The sequence below is a fragment of the Hyaena hyaena genome, unplaced genomic scaffold (assembly GCF_003009895.1).
Source record: "Hyaena hyaena isolate Hyena2069 unplaced genomic scaffold, ASM300989v1 scaffold_1168, whole genome shotgun sequence".
NCBI classification, from domain to species: Eukaryota; Metazoa; Chordata; class Mammalia; order Carnivora; family Hyaenidae; genus Hyaena; species Hyaena hyaena.
The window spans coordinates 117,156-123,979 of NW_024081800.1; the positions used below are offsets into that span (position 1 = coordinate 117,156).

Here is a 6,824-nt window from a genome sequence, read left to right on the forward strand (position 1 = left end):
CATCAGGCCCACATGGATAATCCACAATAATCTCTCCTGCAGCAATTGGCAACCTGTCTTCATGATTACTTCAGTCTTTATTAGCAGAATGAGATGTCCCTGTATAGAGATTGATCTGAACAACTCCATGTTGCATAGCACTAAGCTTGAGAGTATTGACTCTCTTTCCTCCTTGCTTCCTAACTTGTACCACTTGAAGCATTCAAAAGGAGAATCAGCAGTTACTGAGTGCTCAATATTTTCCATACACTGTTCAGCACACTTCAACAACATGAACCCATGTAATCCCTAGAAACTCCTGTAAGGAAAGTACTGTAGTTGTCTTTCTTTTATAGATAAACAAATCCAGATAATTTGACTCTGTGGATTATGCTCTGGACTGCTATAATATCCAGCCTTACTATGTCAAAAGTGTTACCATTTAATCAGTTTATGACCAAGTTAGAGTCACTTTTTTAAAATGTTTTATTTATTTCTGAGGGGGGGGGGCAGCGTGAGCAGGGGAGGGTCAGAGAGAGAGGGAGATACAGAATCCGAAGCAGGCTTCAGGCTCTGAGCTAGCTGTCAGCACAGAGCCCAATGCGGGGGTTGAACCCACAAACCATGAGATCATGACCTGAGCTGAAGTCAGATGCTTAACCGGCTGAGCCAACCAGGCACCCCAAGTCACTTTGTTTTAAAAAGTAAATAACAGAAGAGCATATCCATGGGCCAAGCTTATATTTGGAACAATAGCCCACAACTTAAATACTTGTCAAAAAATTAGAGAACTTGCCATCAGTTGTCAACATTTCACTATTAAGTAGAATTTTCCTTTCTTTCTTGAGTTCTTTAAATTTCTGCTTATATATCACAGAAGTAATGGGAAAAATGTTTAGCTTTTGGTACTACAGATAAAGAGCAAGAAAACAAGCAAATATATTAAATTCCAAATGAACATTTTCTTAGGCATGAATACAATGTTTGCTGTTACTGTCACAAACCATTTCACTATGTTTATATTCTATTTGGGGCAGTTTCTTTGGTAGTGCCCCTACTTCACAAGAAATGCCCTCAACCACAGACTTACCTGACGATATCTTTGTGTAGCAAATTCATTGTCTGAAACACAGTTAAGGAATTACATCAACAAAGTATAAAACCAAGAGGGAATTTAAGTACGAGATTGGGAGACTATCAAGCCTTTGGAATGGGGACAAAAGAAAATGTGGTAAAACTGCACACTGCTTTAGGCTTTCAGCATTTGTGGGTTTTGAGGGATTTACTGATGGTATAAAAGCTTTCTTGATATTAAATATATTGAATTTATTTGAGCATAAACAAATTCAATAAGTATTATAGATATGTACATATATATGTGTATATGTATGTATATATATAAAATAATAATAAATGCAAGGGGCTCTATAAGCAGAGGAGCTTCCTGCTAATTCAAAGCAGGAACTAAAGGTCCATGCCAAGTGGAATGACATGAGCCAATGAATTGTCTTAGTATGAAATTGTCTTTCTAGTTTTCATTCATAAGTGGATTTGATGACAATAAAGATGGCAATTATGAAAAACCAAACTAAGTAAGGCTGTACTTTTTACTGCTTGTGACTCTGCAAAATAAATTATTTTAAAAAGTACTTTGATTTTTTAAAAACCTTCAATTTTACCATAACAAAAATAAAATGTCAAAATAAAACTTTGGAATATTAATCTGTTACACATATATTTGGAGTTAGAAGTGTCAGCTGTCAGATAATTATGCATCATTATACAAACAGTTATTTGTGAATCAAAAGTATAGAAGACTAATAAGAATCATTAAAATATATACTAAATAAGTAGATGAATCCACTATCATAGTTGGAGACTTGGATGTCTTTTTATCATAAATGGACAGATCCAGGGGCGCCTGGGTGGCTCAGTAGGTTAAGTGTCTGACTTCACCTCAGGTCATGATCTTACAGTCATGGGTTCGAGCCCTGCATTGGGCTTTGTGCTGACAGCTAGCTCAGAGCCTGGAACCTGCTTCAGATTCTGTGTCTCCCTCTCTCTCTGACCCTCCCCTGCTCATACTCTCTCTCTCTCTCTCTCAGAAATAAATAAAACATTTAAAAATTTAAAAAAAAAACCCATAAATGGACAGATCCAGCAGGCAGAAAACCAGTTAAGGATAGCTGAGCTCAACAATAGGTACCAATCAACTGGATATAATGGACATTTATGGACTACTGCATCCAACAACAGAATACACATTCTTCTCAAGTTCACATGGAGTATTCACCAAGATAGAGCACATTTTGGTCTATAAAGCACACCTTAACAAATCCAAACGAATAAAAATCATACACGGTTAGCTCTCAGACCACAGCAGGATTAAAGTTCAAATCAATAACAGAAGGATAACTGGAAAATCCCCAGATACTTAAAGATTAAAGAACACATTATTAAATAACACATGGGTCAGAGAATAGACCTCAAGAGAAACTTAAAAACATTTTGAAACTTAAAAATAAATGAAAACAAAAACACAATTCAGCAAAATCTGTGGAACACAGGAGATGGGAGGGTCCTGGCTAAAAGTTAAAAGCCGATCAAAGTGATGGGAGTTGCTCCACAGCCAACGCCATGGCCATGTGCAGGCACTCCAAAGACCCACCTTAGGCCAATCCATGTTGATGGTCACCTTTGCTCTCCTCTCCCTGTCCCCATGAAGAAGACAGAGCTGATCCAAAAGGCAAAGCTGGTCCCAGGAGGCCAAGCACTATGATGACATGACCACCTGCATGAAGGCCATGACCAAGCAGGGCACCAAGCTGTCCAAAGTGGAGTGCAACATGTGCTAGGGGGCCTACAAAAATGTGGTCGGGGGCAGCAGGTCCACCTGGAAGGTCATCTGGAGCATGAAGCAGAAAACCGCCACCTCTGACAAGGAGTTGTAGCTGAGTAAGGACTATTGGGAGAAACTGGAATCTGAACTGAGGTCCTACACCTACACCATGGTGCTGGAACTTTTTGTTGGGTAAGTATTTAATAGCCAATGCAACTAACCCAGAGAGTAAGATCTTCTATCTGAAAACGAAGGGAGATTACGTGTGGTTCCTTGCTGAAGTTGCATGTAGTGATGACGGAAAACAAACTATAGATAATTCCCAAGGAGCTTACCAAGAGGTTTTTGATAGAAGCAAGAAAGAGATGTAACCCACACACCCAATCTGCCTGGGCTGGTTCATAACTTTTCTGTACTTTACTATGAGATCCTTAATAACCCAGAGCTTGCCTGCACACTGGCTAAAACAGCTTCTGATGAGGCCATTGCACAACCTGATATACTGAACGAAGACTCATACAAAGATAGCACCATAGCCATGCAGTTGATTAGAGACAACCTAACATTATGAACATCAGACCTTGCAGGGGAAGAATGCAATGTGGCAGAAGGGGCAAAAAACTAAATGCATACAGGCGTCATCCTCCTTCCCTTCAAGAAACCTTTTACTAATCTCTGTTCCTTATTCCATGTGGACTTCCTATAGCAAAGAAACCCATTGATGTGTATGGAATCAACTGTTTATAGTCTTTTCACACTGTAGCTTTGAGAAAACTCCATTCCTTGATTTGTGTTTGTCTTGGCATTCCTGGTATGCCGTTACTGCTGTAGAAAAGTATTACTAGCTTCATTTCACATAAACATAAGTAACATCCAAACACTTTTATAGAAAACTAAAAATGTACCTGGTATTTAAGTAATCTGAATCAGTTTTGCAAGTGACCATGTTTTGAATTACTGTGAATTTATGAAAATGTAGTTCATTACTATTTAAAAAGTGTTCCACATGACTACTTAATTTCTACATTCCCTTCCTTACTCTTCTTTGAGGAGTTTCCTTTCAGTAAGCAACTTTTGGACGTCCTTAATGTATTCCTTTTTTGTTAGGAATCCAGAAGTATTAGATTGAATGGAAAAGCATTTGGCATTCCTGAGGTGAGGGTCACAAATTGAAATGCCTTCCTTATTGCATATGATGGAGGTCCTGTGTATCTGTGATGATAGGCAGTTTCCTTATTAATTCTTTATTTGCTGCTGTTTTAAGTTGACAACTTTCCTTTCCAGTAAAAATTCACTTACACCTCCAAAAAAGTTGTAAGATTCAATAAAAGCAATGTTTAGAGGGAAATTTACATCATTGAATACCTGTATTAGGAAAAATATATCTAAAACCAATAATCTAAGTTTACTCTTTATGAAACTAGTGAAAGTTGAGCAAATTAAGTTCAAAGTGACTAGAAGGAAAGAAATAATAAGAATTAGAGCAGAAATTAATAGAATTGAAAACAGGATATCAATATTGATATAAATCAATAAAACCAAAAGGTGGTTTTTGGCAAAGATCAATAAAATCAATAAGCCCCTAGCCAGACTAATTATGAAAAAAAAAGAGAGGAAACTTAATAAATAATATTAAGAGGAAACTTAAAGAGGGATCCTCATCATGGATTCTATCAACATGAAAATGGTAATAAATACTATGAACAACTCCATGCCACAAATTTGATAATCTAGATGACTTGCATCAATTCCTTGAAAGACACAATTTGCTAAAACCCATACAAGAAGAAATAAACAATCTAAACAGGTCTGTATCCTTTAAAGAAATTTAATCAATAATTAAAACCCTCCAAAATAGAGAGCATGAGGCCCATATGGGTTCATTGGTACATTTTATTAAAAATTTGAGAGTTAAACTGTATCAAGTATTTATGATATCTTTCAAAGGATGGAGGAAATAGTTCCCAACTTATTCTATGAGGCCAACATTACCCTAATGCCAAAACCAGACAAAGTTGTTATCAGAAAGAAAACTACACATCAATATTTCACATGACCACAATACAAAAATTCTCAAAAAATATTAGCAAATAAAATCTGTATATGTATGAAAGAATTATATACCATGTGGGATTTATCCCAGATAAGCAAGACTGGTACAACATTCAAAAATCAATTAATGTGATTCATTATATCAGGCAAAAGAAGAAAAATCACATGATCATATAAATAAATGCAGGAAAAAACATTTAACAAAATCTAACAGCCATTTGTGGTAAGAACTCTCAGTCTACTAGGGATAGAGGGGAACTACCTCAACTTGATAAAGAATATTTACTAAACACCTGCAGCTAACATCATAATAGTGACAAACCCAGCTCCCCCTGTTAAGATCAAGTATAAGATAAAGATGTCATCTCCATCACTCCTTTTTTTTTAGTTTATTTTTTATTTTTATTTGAGAGAGAGAGCACAAGTGGTAGAGGGGCAGAGAGAGAGAGAGAGAGAGAGAGAGAGAGAATCCCAAGCAGGCTCTGCAATGTGCAGAGCCCAATGCAGGGCTCTAATTCATGAACCATGATATCGTGACTTGAGCCGAAGTCAGATGCTTAACCAACTGAGCCACCCAGGCACTCCTCCATGCCTCCTTTTTAACATCATACTGGAGGTTCTAACTAATGCAATAAGACAAGAAAAGAAAGAAAGATATGTAGATTGGGGAAAAAGAAATAAAGCTGTTCTTGATTGCAGATGACATGATTGCTTATGTAAAAAAATCCAAAAGAATTGGCAGAAAAACTCTTGAAACCAGTAACCAATTATAGCAAGGTTGGAGGGTACCAGGTTAATATACAAAAGTCCTTTGTTTTTCTATATGTTAGCAATGAACAAGTGTAATTTGAACTTAAAAAGATAATACCATCTACATTAGTAACCCTCCAAATGAAATACCTAAATATAAATGAACAAAATATGTATATGATCTACATGAGGAAAATACAAAGATCTGATAAGTGAAATCAAAGAATAAATACATGCAGAAATATTCTATGTTCTTGGTTAGAAAGACTCAATATTATCAAGATGTCGGGTTTTCCAAATTTGACCTATAAATTCAAAGTAATCCCAATTAAAATCTCCAGAAGGTAATTTTTTGGATACAATAAACTGATTCCAAAGTTTATAGGGAGAGACAAAAAAACCTAGAAGAGCTAACCCATATTGAAGAAGAAGAACAAAATTAGAAGGTTGATACTACCTGGCTTCAACTATAAAGTTACAGTAATCAAGACAAGCTGATGTTGGATAAAGAATAGACAAATAGACTAATAGAACACCCAGAAATTGACCCACATACATATAGCCAACTGATCTTTGATATAGGAGTAAAGACAATGCAATGGAGCAAAGATAGTCTTTTTAATAAATGGTGCTAGAACAATTAGACACCCACACTCAAAAAAGGAATCTAGATACAGATTTCATACCCTTCTCAAAAATTAACTCCAAGTGGATCATGGACCTAAACATATGATGCAAGACTAAAAGTCTTGAGATTACATAGAAAAATACCCTAGATGAGCTTCGGTGTAGTGATGACTTTTTAGGTACAATACTAGAGGCACTATCCATGGAAGAAATGATTGATAAGCCAGACTTTGTTCAAATTAAAACTTCTGCTCTGTAAAAGATGATGTCAGGCACCTGAGTGGCTCAGTCAGTTAAGTATCTGCCTCTTGATTCTGGCTCAGGTCATGATCTCATGGTTTGTGAGATCAAGCCCTGAGTGTGACTTTGTGCTGACAGTGTAGAGCCTGCTTGGGATTCTGTCTGCCCCTCCCTTGTTCATATGAGCACATGTGCTCTCTCGCTATCTCTCTCAAAATAAATAAACTTAAATAAACAACAACATCAAGAGAATAAGTCAAAGACTGAAAAAGATATTTGTGAAAAGATAGTTACCAAAAATACACAAAGAATTCTTTAATTCAACAACAAAAGAACA

General features: G+C 36.3%; 1 pseudogene; it reads left to right on the top strand.

The window, feature by feature from the left end:
• Positions 1 to 2,698: 2,698 nt before the first annotated feature.
• LOC120224398 lies at positions 2,699 to 3,443 on the top strand (annotated as a pseudogene).
• The last annotated feature ends 3,381 nt before the right edge of the window (positions 3,444 to 6,824 follow it).